We start from the raw sequence: 18,302 nt of genomic DNA, 5'->3' as shown, positions 1-18,302 counted from the left end.
AAGATGGAAGGCTTCTGACTTGGCTCCTCTGAATTCAAGCTGTTCTTTATAAGTAAGTTGGAAGCATTTCATTACATAGTTAATTGGACCTAAAAATTATTTATATATTATTTATATATTGGATATATAGTGTTTTATTATAAATTGTTTTTCTTTTACTTTCTCCTTTATATTACATTTAGAGCATTATATTGATGTTTTAAAGGTTATATGTATGCTAGTTACTATTTATTAATGAATTTTATTTCAGAATAGCAAATAGGGCGTTACAGAATTTTTGGTTCTAAAAACAGGGCTTTGGGACTAGTAGGGTTTTGAACCAATAATCCATTCCGTCTCTCTACTTTCAGGAGGGACAGTATGCATGCAAGCCACCCAGGTGGGAGGGATGTTTATCTTCTCTGTGAAGTTCTCCAAGGAAGACTGCATATGTACCTCATTAATATGTTTTAGTATCTTGAAGACTTCATATTAAGCTGGTTCTTCCTTAGTAATAATTTCCAGGAGTCTTCATTATGTCACTGGAAAAACACGACCTTTGGTTTTCCCTCTTTTTGTAGGAAAGGACAGACAGGTATTGAGAGAAGCTTATAAGTCATCCTGCAAGCTAGCAGAGGAGTTAAAAACAGACTCAGGTTGGGCCGCCTGGGTGACTCAGTCATTTAAGCGTCTGACTTCAGCTCAGGTCATGATCTCACGGTTCATGAGTTCGAGCCCCGCGTTGGGGTCTGTGCTGACAGCTCAGAGCCAGGAGCCTGCTTCGGATTCTGTGTCTCCCTCTCTCTCAGCCCCTTGCCTGCTCACGCTCTATCTCTGTCTCTCAAAAATAAATAAACATTAAAAAAAAATTAAAAAGGAAAAACAGACTCAGGTTTTCTTGAACAGTGGTCTTGGCCTCATTGTCTCCTTACCGTGAACATGTTCTACATGTGCGATTCTGATTTCTGACTGTGCTGTAAGAATAGCACATCGTGGGTAGCTGTTGTCAGTGTAGTAGAATTAAATCACCAGAATCACAGCTGTGAGCTTATGGTTCCTGGGCACATGCCCGTGGTGTTCACTCAGACCTGTTGTTTGGGGCCACACTTTTAATTTGGTAGATCTTTTTCTTGGATTGTTAGTCCTTGTGGTATTTTGTTGTCATTGTTTTTCTTGTTATGTCGACGCGATGTAATTATTGCTTCTCAATATTCCTAGGGAAGCTAATAATTAATAAAGTTGTCTTTTGAGTTCTTTATAAAGTGTCTTCACTCCCTTGAATTTTCTGTTTCTTCCGGGGTCTTTCTGTTGTTTATCTTAGTTTTCCGCTTTGCGTCGCAGGCTTTCTTTAAATGTATTTCTGCCCTTGACACTTCGTTCACATAAAGATGAGGCGGCACGAAGGCTGACCGGGGCTCTGTGCACGTGGGTACGTCTTGCCACTGGCAGCCTCCCCTCTGGTGGCGCAGAAACAGCTCTCATGTTGGGGAGCCACCAAGCGTCAGAGGAAAGAGGGCTTGACTTTGGGGTTCTCAGAACCACACTGGCGGTTAGTCCTCACCAGACTTTTTGTTTAGTTTCTTTGGAGAGTTAACTTTTCATTTTGAGTTTTTGCCTGGCGGCCTATAAGATTTGTTGTTTTGAGATAGACCGCTTTTGAGATAGACCTGATAAACACAGGAATTAGGCATGGAAGGAACGATTGTCGCCGGACTTTTCAGTTAATCTCCTTTCTGCCGTTCTCATTGTTTCTTTCCCATATTGTGTTTGCTTTTTCTTTTCTTTTCTTTTTTTAAATTTATTTATTTTGAGAGTGAGTGAGAGAATGAGCAGGAGAGGGGCAGAGAGAGGGAGAGCAAGAATCCCAAGCGTGCCCCAAGCTGTCAGCACCCAGAGCCCAGCGTGGGGCTCAAACTCCCAATCCATGAGATCATGACCTGAGCCGAAGTCAAGAGTCGGATGCTCAACCGACTGAGCTACCCAGGCACCCGTTCTTGCTTTTTCTGGGTCTAGAGCCTCTTTGGAGTTTCACTGGGGAAGTCAGTCCCCACCCCCACCCCCGCCCCGCCGTCTCAGCAGCAACCCTCCGAGAACTCTTTGGGCGGTAAGCTGCCTCTGCTCAACTTTATCACTCAGTACTTCTCCGTCATTTTCTGGCTTCCAGACATTTCTTGAAATCTCTCAGGCCCCTGATAGTCTTTTTATTGTTGTGGGTGTATATAATTTTTGTTTTTATAACTGCAGTGGGATCTTTCATGCGCCCTGACTACTATTTTGAAATGGTGTCTTAGTATAGGTTACTACAGCAAAGTACTGTAGACTGGGTGGCTTACAAACAATGGAAATTTACTCCTCACAGTCCTGGAGGCTGGCTCATAGACAGCCATCTTCTTGCTGTGACCTCCTTTGGTGGAAGGAGGAAGAGAGTTCTCTGGGATCTCCTTTATAAGCACACTAATCCCATTCCTCAGAGCTCCACCCTCATGGCCTAATCACTTCCCAGAGGCCCCACCTCCCAATACCATCAGATTAGTATTCTGACTTAGGAATTTTGGGGCAGACGGGAAGGTCTTTCATTTGTTGATTTGTCAGAAGTATATCTGAAGATGGGGCCCTGGGTGGCTCAGTCAGTTAAGAGTCCACCTCTTGATCTCAGCTCAGATCTTGATCTCAGGGTCCTTAGTTCAAGCCCCACGTTGGTCTCCACCCTGGGCGTGAAGCCTACTTAACAAAGAAAAGAAGTATATTTGAAGAATTAAATCAGCCTGGGGAAAGATTTGATGGGGGCACAAGGACTGCAGTGAGTATTGGGTTTGGGGAAACTACTTCTTAGAATAAGTTGGCTGGGAAGGAACAATGAGCTGATGTTGTTATACAGATATGCTTTCCAGCCACGGAGGCTATCACCATTAATCACAGAGCTCTCTCAAGAGGCTCTTCTGGTTCTGTTGCTAGAAGACAAGATGTGTCTTGTCAAACATCCAGCTTCGTCATTAAAAAAAAAAAAATCTATAAATGTAGTGGTAGTTGTTTCTGATCATAATACAAATATAAATGTGGATATGCTTACTTTTAAATTTCTTCTCTGCCCTTTGGCATAGGAGTTCCTGAGAGAATCTACTATTCCTTCAATTCTAGAACTTCTATTCCTTAGGGGATAGACCCTCCTACTACTTCTCCCCTTTCTTGTAAGAAGCATCTCATATTCTTCCTTCCCATTTCCTTTGTGAAAAAAAAAAAATCCAAATTCTTATCGATCGTCCCTTTCTTGTGTTTGTTGTGTAGTACCTGCAAATGGATAGTAGAAACAATGAAGATGGGAAAAATTAGGTGTTGGCTAATTAGTGCTTTAACTTCCCTGACACAAGTGGCGTCCATTTGTGTCTTAGAAGAAACTCTGAATTGATGTTTCCAATCTTCCCATTAACTCATTTTACTTGGAAAAAAAATAGCCATTTTCTTGTGAAAAATCCTGGAGATCTTCTCTAGAGGTCCTCCATAGTTAGGGATGGTGGCCCTAACATAATCGAACCTGAAGCAGAATCTTCTCAGGCCTATCTGATCTCTGGAATAGTACCAGGAGCCCCAGATCTACCTCTGGCATTTGCAAAGTAGTACAGTTAGATGCTAATTATTCTTTGCGTAGGGGCATAGAGGCAATTGAAGATAGTAAAGGTCCTTACTTACAGGAAACAGTAAGTTGTTCAGCTTAGAGCCTTTGGGGCAGTCCTAGATCCTAGGGCAGGCCCCCTGAGACCATGCCCCTGGAAGCAGATACGGAGAATACTGAAATGTCCTGAGCTCCCAGGGAAGCAGGACATACTTGTAATTTTACTTCTGGTATTGGCCAGAATGAGTATCATCAGCCTGTTCTAAGTAACTTTCTTCCCAAATTTACTTTCTTTTATCTATCCCCCTTAACCTGCTGGCGGTGAGGAATGTATTGAATACAGGTTATCACTTGTATACTGAAAAATGGTGAACCTAAAAAGGACCTTCTGTGAGCATTTAGAACACGCTTACTTTGGTTTTTGGAACCTGGGATATTGATTGGCTTTTACTGTTGGATGAGAGGAAACCCAGCAAATTCCTTCTTTTTCCTTTGGAGAAAATACCGTCTGTAGGTGGTCCCAAAGAAATGAGACAGCCACAATAGTTGTCAAACTGGTTGTCTGTTACTGAGAGTAGTTCAGATATAGTCTCCCTTTGTTGGGGCCAAGGGATACAAACCAAATCCCATTCTTCAGGGGGACTTGGGGATATAAAGACATTTAGGGAGCCCTCCCAGCCCTCCTTTTTAATAGGTGTAAAATTTACATGTGGAAAAATGCACTGATGTCAAATGTAGTCCTGTAACCGAACCACAGTTAACATGTAGAACATCTCTACCCTCCAGGTTCTCTCATGCCCCCATCCAGTCCCTCTCCATCCCCATTGACAAATGCTTTCTGATTTGTCATAATAGAATTTTTTTCTCCTGTTACTGACCTTTATATGGATGGACTCCACATGTACTTTTTCAGGCTTGGCCTCTCACCCCAGTTTTATGTTTTTGTGTGGATCAGGTGTTCTTTCTTCCTTTATTGCCAGGTGGTATTCTGTCATACGAATACACCCAGTTTGTCACTCCACTTTCCTATTGACAGACGTTGGGTTGTCTTCATCTTTTCGGCTGTTAGGAATCTGAAGCTGTTGTGAGAGCTCACTCACCCCTCTTTGTAGATCCAGGCTTAATTGCTGGGCCGTACCGTGCATGTATGTCTTTATGAGAAACTTCCAAGCAGTTTCGCAAAGTAATTGTGCCTTTTATGCCCCAGCCAGCAGTCGACGAGAGTTCCAGGTGTTCTGGTTCCTTTTTAGTATTTGTATATTGTTGGTTCTTCTGATTTTAGCCATTCTTCTGGATATGAAGTGGTTTCTCATTGTGGTTTTTAATTTGTATTTCCTTGATGACCAACATATTCTTACTGGACGTTTGTAGACTTTCCGTTTTGGAGTATCTGTTTAATATTTTACCCATTTTTTTAATTTTTGAGGGGGCCATTTTATATTGTATTGTGTGTCTTACTATTATAGATTGGTAAGAGATTTTATATATATATAAAATCTGGAGAGATATATATGGATTATATATATATATATATATATATATACATATACATATACATATATATATATATATATGTATATGTATATATATCAGAAAACTGTGATGCAAATATATTCCAGTCTGTGGCTTACCTTTCATTGTCTTAAAAATGTCTTAAGGGAGGCGCCTGGGTGGCTCAGTTGGTTAAACGTCCGACTTCGGCTCAGGTCATGATCTCGCGGTCTGTGAGTTCAAGCCCCGCATCAGGCTCTGGGCTGACAGCTCAGAGCCTGGAGCCTGTTTGGGATTCTGTGTCTCCCTCTCTCTCTGACCCTCCCCTGCTCATGCTTTGTCTCTCTCTGTCTCAAAAATAAATAAATGTTAAAAAAAAAAAAGTCATTGTCAAATCAAATGTCATATTAAAAAAAAAAAATGTCTTAAGGTAGAAGTGAAGGTTCCTTTTTTTGCACATTTCTCGAGTTGTTCCAGTACGATCTATTGAAAAGACTTTCCTTTCCCCATTGAATTGCTTTGGCGCCTTTGTTGCAAATCTGTTGTCCATATATGTGTTGGTCTTTTCAAAGGAACCTGAAGAATGTTTGCATAGACCACGTGTGACATGCACTTAAGTCTAGGAAATGAGTTCACATTGGCCAACTGTAATAAGCCTCAAGTGGCTGACTGCCTTAAACTTCTATATCATGGAACATTTGTGTTAAAGGTCACTGACAGACACACATGGGGGGCGCTTTTTGCTTGCTAACCCAGCTGAGACTTCCAGAAGTCCCAGTGTTCCCACACTAAATAGAAGGCTCTTATCTTCAAAGAGAAAATACCATCAAGTCTGTGAGACCCAGCCTCAGCCTGCAGGCAACTTTGCAGAGAACTAAATAGTAATTTTTCTTATTTGAAAACTGGATATGCATGAATTTAACATAACTGATTTGGAACTCATTATAGTTAAGTGTGGGTCCGACTAAAAAAATATTACTCTTAGGAAGGAGATTTTTCATAATGTAAAGAAGCTTGTGAATAAAAATTTGTTCTAATAACTTGTGCACGTTGTGTGCAGAAACAGATTTGCTGACTTTAAACGAGTGTTGCCTATGAGTAGAATCTCTACCTGGAAAGGTTTTTGTAAACAGTTTTACATAGTATTTTTACTTGAATATAGTAAAAAAACCATTTTATTTTAAAAGATGCCTTAATTTGAAAACCAAAGGATGAATAGAGGAAACATACCAAAGTTACCCAGGTAGAATAAATGGTGATAGTCTCTTTTTTGATACCTTGATTTTTAGAATCTTAGCATTCGTGTTTTCATGGTATGGCACTGGAGCTCAGCGCTTGAGCACATGACTGACGCTGGCCTGTCTGGGTTGGGCCACCAGCTCTCCTAGTCATCACAGGCAACGGACTTAAGCCTCTGTGTCTCCCCCTAAAACTTGGAGAATAAGAGTGTCTGAAGGAAGTTCAGACTTAGAGCTGAGCAGGCTCATAGTGAACCCTATGTAACTTTTGGCCAGTCGTAACATTATATTACTTTCATGATAAAAACATATGCAAAAAGGAAATTTTTTTAGAAAGAAAAAGCTATAAAGCAAAAGTAAATGGTTCAGACACCTCGCTGTTCATAGTAGACTTCCCAGTTGGTTGAGTTGGTCAGATTTTACTGTTAATTCCCATTCTCCCCCAGAAGGGTGTAGAACTAAGGGATTTTCTTTTGAGCTCCTTGGGAGATGTTTGCCCTGAAAATACAAGAGGCACTCCATGCTAATTGCTAGACTTACTCTTGTCTCCGTAAAAACATTTTACAAGGAAAGCTATTCTTTCAAGCTCATGTCTTCCTCTCCTCCTGCTTTGCTCAGTTAACTCAAGTATAACACATCCACTCACTTGAAATACCACTTTCGCTAGTCCTGTGTTTGGACTTGCACAGCCGTGCTCAGCTCCTGGCCCCTGTTTTTGCTTTCTCCAGCAATTTCCCGGTCAGAGCGGGAACTAGAGCCGAGTCTCGGAAAAGTGGCCGCGATGGGCCTTTGTGCCTGCTTGTCTTCCACACAGGACGTTGGAAGGGGGGAGGTGTCTGACCCTCACTGTAATCCTGTGGGCACACGTAGCAGGGTTGATGACACCCGGCAGCAGGATCCAGCTGGGGCTAAACGTGAAGGTTGCTAACGCACTGTTGATGATGTAATTCCAGGTGAGATACGATGTTTTTGTCACACGTGCAAACCAGGTTTGCCCATAGAAGGAAGTGTGAGCCTTCTCCACATGGTCACAGGATGGCCATCATAGTTCCTGTGAAGCATTTGTCTTTGTTGTGCACATATGGTTAAGGCTTGAGGAAAACTGATACTATTACAGCTGACTTACCTGATCTTACGATATTGGAGATGAGACTTCTCATGAGGTCTGCTCAGTGCAGTCCAGTTCTTGTTTATGTTCTCGGTGATTTTTGGTAAAGGCTACAGGTGCACAGAATCCTTGCCTGTGGCTCTCCTGAGCTGACATTCTGCAAGGTGACTTTTCCTCCCTGCTGTCCCCGCCCATCTCGTCCCCCAGCAGCTCCCGCAAGCACTTGTTGGCTCCCTCCTCCACCTCACTTCCTTCTGCAGCCGCTCCTGCGTCACAGGCGAGCTCACTTGGTTGGGTTCTCGTCCTGTCAACAAGCTTCGTCCGCGCCTGCCTCGCCTCTGGTTGCAGCGGAAGAGGAGTCTTTCCTTATGCCCACAGCTCCAGATCCCAGCCCCAGCTTCCCGCACCTTCTCAGAGACGTTCTCTCTGACCTGATACCTGCCATTCACTTTTTCCTATGCACATTTAAACCTACACATGTCTCGGGGCGCCTGGGTGGCTCAGTCGGTTGAGCGTCCAACTTCGGCTCAGGTCATGATCTCGAGGTTTGTGAGTTCGAGCCCCGCGTCGGGCTCTGTGCTGACAGCTCAGAGCCTGGAGCCTGCTTCGGATTCTGCGTCTCCGTCTCTCTCTGCCCCTTTCCTGCTCACACTCTGTCTCTCTCTCAAAAATAAACATGAAAAAAAAATTTAAACCTACGCATCTCACTAAACGCACTCGGGCGCGTGCGCACACACACACACACACACACACACACACACACACACACACAGGACTTCAGTATTGCCTTGCTTTTTGGCTCCCTCTCTGTTTACTTGTCCTGCTAGGGCCAAACTTCTTGGAAGAATTGCCTCTGTTGCTGCCTCCTCTTTCTCTCACTCCCGCCCCCTCCTCCGGGTGCTCCAGGTTGGCTCTCATATCTGTGACCAAACTGGTACTGCTCCAGCCAGAGCTGGAGGAGGCCTCCCTGTCCTGCTGTTGCCACGTGGACCAGATACGTTTGGATTCTCACCTTCCAGGACCTCACAACAGTGACGGTGTTTGGTGTCCTGTCCTCTTTGGCCTCCAGGACCCTGCCTTGCCCCTTCAGCTTGTTCTCCCTGTTGCCTTCGTTCTTTCCAGCTGTCTCTAAGCTCCATGCTTTGTGTTCAGATGCTAATGGGACATTTCCGCTTTGATATCTTGCTGGCATCTCCTATCCAACAGGTTCCAAACGGATCCAAGTTACCCAGGCTTGAAACCTGCGGCTTCCTGACCCTTCTCTCTCCTCCCCTTCCAAATCCACAAAGAAACCAAGTCTGGTCAAGTTCTTGAATCCGTCTGCTTTGTCTGCAGTGTGTCCTTCCTGTTTTTCATCACCTTTGACCACAGTTCTTGCCTTTGCACCTGTCTCCCTGCGATTGGTATTCTCTCCCAATCCACTCTGCATTTAGGCGTCTTCCTGACTGCATCCAGAGTGAGGCCTCTAAAAAGCATCTGTGTTGTGTCACTTCGTTCCCTGAATTCTTACGCATTTCTATGATCTCTTCTCCCCAAATTGACTGGGGCCTCTGCGAGGCTTGCATCCTCACCCCGTGCATAAAGAAGTCATCAAATCACTTAGGATTTACTCAGAGATGGAGAACAGAGTTACTTTCCCCTCCACACAGCAGAATTTCATGAAAACCCTCACTGGACGTCAGTCCCTCCACCCTCCAGAATTCCTGATTGCTCCCAGCCCTCCACCCTTCCCCCACTCACCTGTCTGTGCTTCCCAGCCCCGGCCTCCCCCTACCCGTAGTTCTCCTGCCGTTTCCCCACTTCTCTTTTTGTACTCCAAGCAGCTCTGCCCTTTGCTGAACGTTCTGATCTGAGTCGCATCCCTGTCTTAGATTGGGTTCTAATTAATTGGTTCATGGACAGTGCCTAAAACTGTGTGACTCATAGTAGTGATCAGTCAGACTTGCCCCAGTGATAATAATAACATTTGCTATTGACAGTATTACTTCCGACAGGTTTCCAGACCTGTAGACCAGATGGGAGTCCCCTTTGGGTGTGCCAGTAGCGCCTTGTGCCTCCATTAAATCATAATAGCCAGTTCTCTGAGGGAAGGGTGACGACACCCCGCTCGCCATCCAGCGCCTAGCCCAGTGCCTGGTGTGGAGTGCACAGTGTGGACTATGGACGCCATAAATACTTCTTGAACAGATTTAATAAAATGACTCACAGAAAGAACATTCCAGTTCTGTTCTTATCTTTAATAAGGCACTCTTTAAAAAATAAGACTAAACGAACGAAATATAAGTGCGTTCTAGGAGTTTGTCATTAAATCCCGTGTTACTGAGTGAGCCTGGGCAAACTCTCTGGGTGTCTGTGTCCCCCGAACAGCTTTACCTAAGGGCCTTTGTCCAGCTCCAAAACTCTTCAGGTCTGCAACTGGAGTTCTCAGTAAGGATGGAGTACATTTCTAGGACCCAGAGTTTCCTGTGTTCCTTCCCGTTAGCTGATGAGAAGACGTCATTGTGTTGCTTGGGCTTGCAGGTTCTTTCCTAGTTGTGGGGAATTTTTCAAGCTGGCTGTAATGAGAGGGTCTCAAAAAACCACAGAGAGGTCTGGTATGTTCTCTTCAAGTGAAACACGACGTCCCTTCTTATTTTCAGTTTTGATCTTCTGTGTTACGGAGCTGACTTCTGTAATTATCCCTGAAGAATCTAGTATTAGAAATAAGGTCTAGTTTATTTCAATACCTGTGCCTTTGACATCCTTTAAACTCTCTTTCATCGCCAAATCAGAAGCCTTCTTCAGGACTTCTGATTCTAATGATTTTGGTTCTTTCAAGTATATATATGTATAATTAACTGTAAAATATGCACAGCATAAAATGCAGTCTTCACATTTGTAAGTGTGCAGGTCCGGGGCACCAAGTACATTCACATTGTTGAACAGCTGTCAGCATCATCTATCTCCAGAACCCTTTGGTCTTGCGAGACTGAAACTCCACACCCATTAAGCGCTAACTCCTCTTTTCCCCTTCCCCAGCCCCTGGCAACCACTATTCTGCTTTCTGTCTGTGGATTGACTACTGTAGGTACCTCATTTCAGTGGAGTCACACAGTCCTTGTCCTCTTGCCACTGGCTTATTTCACTTCGCATAGTATCCTCAAGGTTCAACCTTATTGCAGCAGGTGTCAGAGTTGCCTTACTGTCTAGGGCTGAATAATATTCCATCGCGTTTATAGACCACATTTTGTTTATCCATTCATTCGCTGGTGGGCACTTGGGTTGCTTCCAGCTTTTGGCTATTAGGAGTAATGCTGCTGTGAACATAGATACGCATGTATCTCTTCGAGACCCTTCGAATTATTTTGGATAATGACTTTTTGAACCTTCTGTCTTGATGCTTCTGTTGTTTTCATGAACTCCTGCCCTTCCTCTTTTGGCCACTAAACTACCCCTCTCCCATCAGCTTTCTTCACTATTTTCCCAATAATGTCCTGCTGTTGGGATGGATCCTCATGCTTCAAGATGACCCTCACAGAACCACTGCATGGAGAAACACTGACGTCTGAGAAGTAGGATTTGTTCGCACCTCCGACACTCCCATCGATTCCTGCTGTTTTCTGAAAGGTGTGCCACTGGTTCTTAAAGTGAAAAAAATAAAAATCCCTTAGTCATGGGGCAGATTTTTGTGACTGTAGGCCTTCTGTATTTTGAAATTTAACTGTTAATAGTAGTATCTTCTTGATATATCAATCTTTTTTTTTTTAATATGAAATGTATTGTCAGATTGGTTTCCATACAACACCCAGTGCTCATCCCAAAAGGTGCCCTCCTCAATACCCATCACCCACCCTGCCCTCCCTCCCACCCCCCATCAACCCTCAGTTTGTTCTGTTTTTAAGAGTCTCTTATGCTTTGGCTCTCTCCCACTCTAACCTCTTTTTTTTTTTTTCTTCCCCTCCCCCATAGACTTCTGTTAAGTTTCTCAGGATCCACATAAGATGAAAACATATGGTATCTGTCTTTCTCTGTATGACTTACTTCACTTAACATAACACTCTCCAGTTCCATCCACGTTGCTACAAAAGGCCATATTGCATTCTTTCTCGTTGCCAAGTAGTATTCCATTGTGTATATAAACCACAATTTCTTTATCCATTCGTCAGTTGATGGACATTTAGGCTCTTTCCATAATCTGACTATTGTTGAGAGTACTGCTATAAACATTGGGGTACAAGTGTCCCTGTGCATCAGCACTCCTGTATCCCTTGGGTAAATTCCTAGCAGTGCTATTGCTGGGTCATAGGGTAGGTCTATTTTTAATTTTCTGAGGAACCTCCACACTGTTTTCCAGAGTGGCTGCACCAGTTTGCATTCCCACCAACAGTGCAAGAGGGTTCCCGTTTCTCCACATCCTCTCCAGCATCTGTAGTCTCCTGATTTATTCATTTTGGCCCCTCTGACTGGCGTGAGGTAATATCTGAGTGTGGTTTTGATTTGTATTTTCCTGATGAGGAGCAACGTTGAGCATCTTTTCATGTGACATATCAGTCTTATAATTGTGATATTGACATTTATTTATTGTCATGGAAACAATATATGACAAGGGTAGAAAACATGTAAGATACAGAAAAAAAAATCACACACAGAAGCACTACTGAAAGGTGACCATTATTAACATCATGTTGCATATTCTTCTTGTCTTTTTAATGTGAATTTTTGCATATTTAAGATCCTACTGTTTTGTATTTCTTTTTTGCACATAATAATAAGGTATAAGCATTCTTTTGTTAAGAAGGTCTTTGTAAATAATTACGTTATGTGACTGAAAATATTTATAGGGTGCTGACTAGCTTACATAACATTTTTCCAGTTATAAAAAGAAGATTTCCTTTAGAAAATGTCATATATAAATATCTTAATATTATAAAGAAGTAACAAAAAATCTAAATTGTCTGCCCCTTCTTAATCTTTTATTTTATTTTATTTTATTTATTTATTTTTTTAACGTTTATTTGTGAGACAGAGAGAGACAGAGCATGAACGGGGGAGGGGCAGAGAGAGAGGGAGACACAGAATCGGAAGCAGGCTCCAGGCTCTGAGCCGTCAGCCCAGAGCCCGACGCGGGGCTCGAACTCACAGAACGTGAGATCGTGACCTGAGCTGAAGTCGGACGCCTAACCGACTGAGCCACCCAGGCGCCCCATTCTTTTAAAATTACTCTTTTCTAGTATCTTTTTGAGATTAGCTTTTGTATACCCCATTTGTCCGTGCTTCCTTCTCTCTCCGCTTTCCTTTCTTACTAAGCAATATTGATGCCATCTTCATACACAATTTTAATTTCTTTTTAAATTTTTTTTCAACGTTTATTTCTGAGAGACAGAGAGAAACAAAGCATGAGGAGGGGAGGGGCAGAGAGAGAGGGAGACCCAGAATTCGAAGCAGGCACCGAGCCCGATGCGGGGCTTGAACCCACAAACCGTGAGATCATGACCCAGGCTGAAGTCAGACACTTAACTGACTGAGCCACCCAGGCGCCCTCACAATTTTAACTTTTTTTAATGTTTGTTTATTTTTGAGAGAGAGAGAGAGAGAGAGAGATAGAGTGAGAGCAGAGAAGGAGCAGAGAGAGAGGGAGAGACAGAATCTGAAGCAGGCTCCAGGCTTTGAGCTGTCAGCACAGAACCCGATATTGGGCTCGAACCCACGAACCATGAGATCATGACCCGAGCTGAAGTTGGAAGGTTAACTGACTGAGCCACCCAGGTGCCCCCATACACAATTTTATATCCAGCAGTTTCATCCAACATTATATCCTGTTATTTGCAATGTCATTAAGTCCTCTCCATTAAACACATGAATTTACCTACTGAGTCAGATGCTCCCCTCCATGTTTAATAGCAATTTTAGGTTATTGTAAGTATGTCCTTGTACAGTTACCTTCCTGTGTATCTGTGATTGTTTCTTGAGGTGGTATTTATAGAGCTGTTCTGAGTCAGAACAGTTTTAAGGCTTTATAAAAAGATACTGCTGGTTTCCTGAAAGGATGCTCTCACCTCACTCTGCCAGCTTAACTCTTTGTTGTCCATCTTTGTGAATTTGGTGGTTGCTCGTGAAATCCAACTCTGTTTCGTGTTAATTGGCCATTTATATTTTGGAGTGAATTGTCTGTTAATAACTTTTACCTTATACATTTATAAACGATATGAGGTTTATTGCCCTGTTGCAAGTATTTTGTTTTTTTCTTTACCTTTCACTTCAGTTGCTTTTGGACTTACAGGTCATACGTGTTCACATAAATGTGTTTACATAAACTTTTTAATGTAGTCAGATTGATTTCCCATTATATTGCCTTCTGTTACTTTTTTCGTTACTTCTTTTCCTATCTCTGATTCGGAAATGTCTCCTAATTGTATTCTTTTCCCCCTTCCTACATTTAACTCTTTAATCTCCACAGAATTAATTTTGGTGAAAGTTGTAAAGTAGGAGCTCATATTAGTTATTCTAGAATATCCTCTTACTCCCATGTGTGTCCAAAATCCCAGCGAAGCTGCAGCGTGCACCAAAACATGTGCTTTTACTTTAGCGTCGCGATCTTCCCACTGGACAAGAGGAGGAGGCTCTGATGTATACCTGTGAAGGGAGGAGCCAGGAAGGAGGGCCTGGGACCAGCTCTCAGAGCTCTACCCCCAGTCCAGAGCTTGCCCTGTCTCTGTCCAGCTCAGGAAGGTACTCTGCACACACTGCCGGAGGACCGAGATAACAGTGACAAGGGTCAGGGGGCCCGTGAGTTAGGGACTGAGTGGCCCAGGGTGAGCCCCTCTCAGTCTTGACCCTGCTTCAGTTATTCACGACTACGATAAGCAACCAGGACTGTGCTCGTTGGAGACTTTACCTGAACCTCCGACTGTGGATGGAAGGCAGCGCGTGGTGAAGAAGAGCCCTAACCTAGAAAAGCCAGAAAGCTTGGGTCCTGTTTCAGCTGTCAGTCAACGGTGCAACCTAGGAAAGTCTCTGAACTTCTCTAATTTCCTTACAGGATTACGGAGCTGAGATGTATGTTCTCTGAGGTGTCTTCTCAGTAAATTACGGTCTAGGCAAGTGGCGGAGCTAGATTGTGCTATGAATCTGTTGGGGGATCTTTCTTGAGAACTAATTCATCCTTCCTTAATTCAGCCAACCAGTGTGATACCTGAGATTAGGATCATTTAACAATGTCATTTGGTACTCTGCCTTGGAGAATTTGTGCTTTTTACCTTTCCTGACTTTTCCTTAATCTACCTCAAGCTTCCCTGCTGAAAGACATCTGTTTTTCCTAACAATTTCTTCTTTTGCCCAGCCACATCTTGTGTTTAAGAATTAAAGAAAGATGACCTAGTTATCAAGTACCCAGAACTGATTCCTGTCACTGACCTTGCCCTACCACTTGCCCGAAGTCGTGACACACATTTTTCTAAAAAGCTGAAATAAAAATGGGAAAACCATTTTGAAAACTGCGAAGCATTAATAAGGTGATAAAAGTAATAAATGAAAGTGATAAAAGACACAAATACCTGCTCTCAACCATGTTAATTGCTTACTATTGGTATTCATAAATCATTTATTAACATATCAGTAACTGAAATTGCATTGAGAAACAACCAACCACAGGCCAAACCTTTGGAAGTTCACGTACCTTTATATTAACATACTTTATTTTAGAGAAGTAGCACAGAGAATATGTCTTAAGTAGCTCTTGTATAATAGAGTCATCTGTCAGTCGGTCCATTGTAGTCAGATGTGTTTTAACACACATCTCCCACTTTTTGATTTCCAGAGCAAGTGAACGTGGTCTGATACGTGTGGCATAACTTATTTAACAGATAAGGGTAATTCAGATTCTATCTAATGGTGATCTTTTACTAGTTTCGATGCTGCAGATGAAAATTTCAGTGCACTGGCATTTTCCTCTGGAGGATGTTATTTGCTGTGCTAAAACACAGTGACCACTTGAAATCTGTAAAACTTGGGCGGAGACTGGATGAATCTAAACAGCTTTCTCCTTTGTGCTCCAGGAACACAGAACACTATATATTAATAAGTATATTATTTCTTTAATGTATTCTTTATGTGTTTATACACAGCTGCAGCTGATGTTTTGTTCGATTACAATTCTGTATTGCCTGATCTTCAGATAACATGGAAAAATAGCCTTTAAAGTAAACCTTGAATGGATATGATCTTCACAGAAAACCTTTCCTTTATTAATTAAACTTTCACTTCTCACTGTGCATTGCTTTGATCTCATAGTTTTAAAAATGTCCTGAGGCCTTATTTTCAAGGCTTAGCAAACAGATTATTACTTCTCAAAAGCCATACTATATTCATGGCTCAATGAATCCTAAAGACAGTATTTTTAAAACCCTCTTAAGCTTATTTTTCTTATGTGCTCGTCTACTGCATAATTTTCGTTGCTATGGGTCACATGATCCTTCCCGTCTGTAACACAGGCACTTAAAATTTTTACTTCCTGATTGAGCCATCAAGATTACGTAAAATGTAAATCGGTCTAAATACCCCAAAGCAGGAATTTTAAGGAAAAGATGTTTTCTTCTTCTGTTTCTTTATTGACGCCTAAAAAATCAGAGTGAGCGTGTGCCTGCCTATCTGTACTTGGAAATAAGAGACGGTTAGGGATTTTTTGTGTGTCCCGTCCCCTTTCACATTGAATCAGACTTTGCTTTCATTATAAAAATAATGTAGCAACTAGATAGACCGTGGGAGTGGTGTAGTTGCAGGGCTGAAATCAAAATGGTTCCCATTACTGAGAGAGCTGTTCATTTACTTATGACTCCTTTCATGATCTGAGTGAAGGTACAGCATCTCTCCGAAGGTAACGATCTGATGCTTCAGAATTGTAAATGGCCATTTAGTCTTGCTGCTGCCTGATAGAAATGAAAGTAATTTCCAGAAGGCTGGACGACACTTGTTTTATCATGGATCTTAAAATCCTTCACATTTTCTCAGAGCAGCTTTGAAGTTGTCATAGTAACAGCATGACATTTGAAGAGTCTTTTAAGTAGTTCTTTAGCTAGAGTTAATTAATTTTATTAACTCTGGATGTTTTTCTTCTTACTTCTCTCTGACAAACAGGGGCCGTAATTGCTCAAATATGTATTTCATGTTCTTTATTTCTTGGTGACTACAATTTGAGAACTTGGTGTTTTGTTAAGCTGTTTCAGGAGAAGAACGAGAATGTCACCGATTGACTTCAGAAAGGTTAAACTTGGGGTTTTAGTTACTCGTCTGTAAAATTGCACTACCACGATAGGACCAGAACTTGGTTTTATTTAAAGAGGTGGATTATGGGAGATGTCCCCCCAAATTTAATGGTGATTTGCTCCAGGGATTATAGCTATCCTTTGGTTTGATTTGGATGTATTTAAAATAAGAATTGAAGAACACAGAAGGGGGAACGTGTCTGAATTACAGGAGAAAATTATTTCTTTAAAAATGCAACGCTCAGATACATCACCAAAAGCATATTCCGCAAAAGAAAAAAAAATGGAATAATCTGACTTTGTCAAAATTAAAAATGTAATACTACTCTTTGGAACTCTAAAATCTGCTAAAATAAATGATCCTCTAGGAAAGTTTGTGGGAACCTTCTACCGGGAGAAAGTAGGTCGGGATCTTCTGTTTGTAAAGCTCCATGGCAGAAATTCTTGCCATTATGGTGATTGGTGAGAAAGGGTCAGGTGGAGGGTCAGAAGAAATACTGATCCATACTAGGTCTGAAGCTGGAACTTTAAAAAGTATCAGGTGGTCGGTGCTTTTGTTTTCTTGTAAAAGTGACCAGAGAGGTGAATACAGAAGGTATCATGTGAGCTCTGGGGGTTTAATGCTGAGGCCGGTATCCTTCCTGTCCTGGGGAGTATTTGTTCAGGCAGGGGCAACTGAAGACCATGGGGACAGCAGCGTGTGCCCCCGACAGCAGTAAAGGTGCTAATGCACATCCAGTGATGTCAGGAGTTACAAGCCAGTGGTTTCAAAACACTGCAGTAAACAGGGTCAGAGTGTCCCGGTTTTGCTGGAAGAAGGTTTGTTTTTATGAGCTGGACAGTACGTGGATGAAGTAATTTTTCAAAACAAACCAAATTTATATGCTTTTTGTTTGTTTTACTTTGTGGGTTTAAAAAAATTAACCAGATGAGGTTTAGTAAGGGTTACACTTTTAAACAAAATTATACTTTTTCCCTTTTTTTTTTTTTTTTTTTTTAAAAAACGGTTTTCTATGGTTTTCACAGAGGAAATGAAAATACCTCCGATCTAGGATTTTTCAACGGAGTTTCAGAGAGCAAGCTATGAGCCAGTGTGCAGCAACCGCCAATCACAATCACTAGTAAAATATTCCTTGTAATTTTGTACCTTCTGCTCTTCTTTAGACAGGCATTTAAGTACCAGAAAGTTAATGGCACAGAATACTGCTGACTGCGTGGTTCTCGTCTTAATGCGTTTTCCAACCTTGAACCTGAGAATACCAGAGGCTGGGGACTCTGGACACTCATCTGCGCAGTTTTCTGCCGGTGGCCTGGTTCCTGAGGTAACAAGTGGGTGTCCCGGGCGTGTGTGTGTGTTAACAACAGCAGTGATGCCACGTGGTGCCCAGAGGTCGCCGCGATCTGTCCTGGGGGTTCCTGGTCCTCGGGGCTTCTGAGATGAACTGTGAACTTGGGGCATCCTGAGAAGTACAGGCGTTTTGGAGCGTGCCACAGCAAATCTGGATGTCGGCATAAACACAGCTCTCAAAGTGAAAGCAGGGGCCTCCAGGAAGGAATTACCCTCATCTCATTCCCGACCTGCTTACTGTGCTGGAAAACAAAGTAAGTTTTGTTTGTTTCTTTGTTAGTCAGTCGCT

General features: G+C 42.4%; 1 protein-coding gene across 23 annotated transcripts in view; it reads left to right on the top strand.

The window, feature by feature from the left end:
• Positions 1-18,302, top strand: part of LOC132679532 (uncharacterized) — a 222,147-nt gene that overhangs the window by 138,037 nt on the left and 65,808 nt on the right. For 21 of the 23 annotated variants that reach the window (XR_013552682.2, XR_013552688.2, XR_013552685.2 and 18 more), the window contains one exon: positions 17,830-18,267. The gene's annotated coding sequence lies outside the window, so the exon portion shown is untranslated. Of the gene's footprint in view, positions 1-10,871; positions 11,033-11,759; positions 11,879-17,829; positions 18,268-18,302 lie in introns of all 23 variants that reach the window. The other 2 variants (XR_013552676.2, XR_013552680.2) reach the window with 2 other exon arrangements.

This window comes from Panthera onca, chromosome A2 (assembly GCF_046562875.1).
Source record: "Panthera onca isolate mPanOnc1 chromosome A2, mPanOnc1 haplotype 2, whole genome shotgun sequence".
Classification (NCBI taxonomy): Eukaryota; Metazoa; Chordata; class Mammalia; order Carnivora; family Felidae; genus Panthera; species Panthera onca.
Note: the sequence above shows the minus strand (reverse complement) of the source record. Positions and strands in the feature narration are given on the sequence as shown.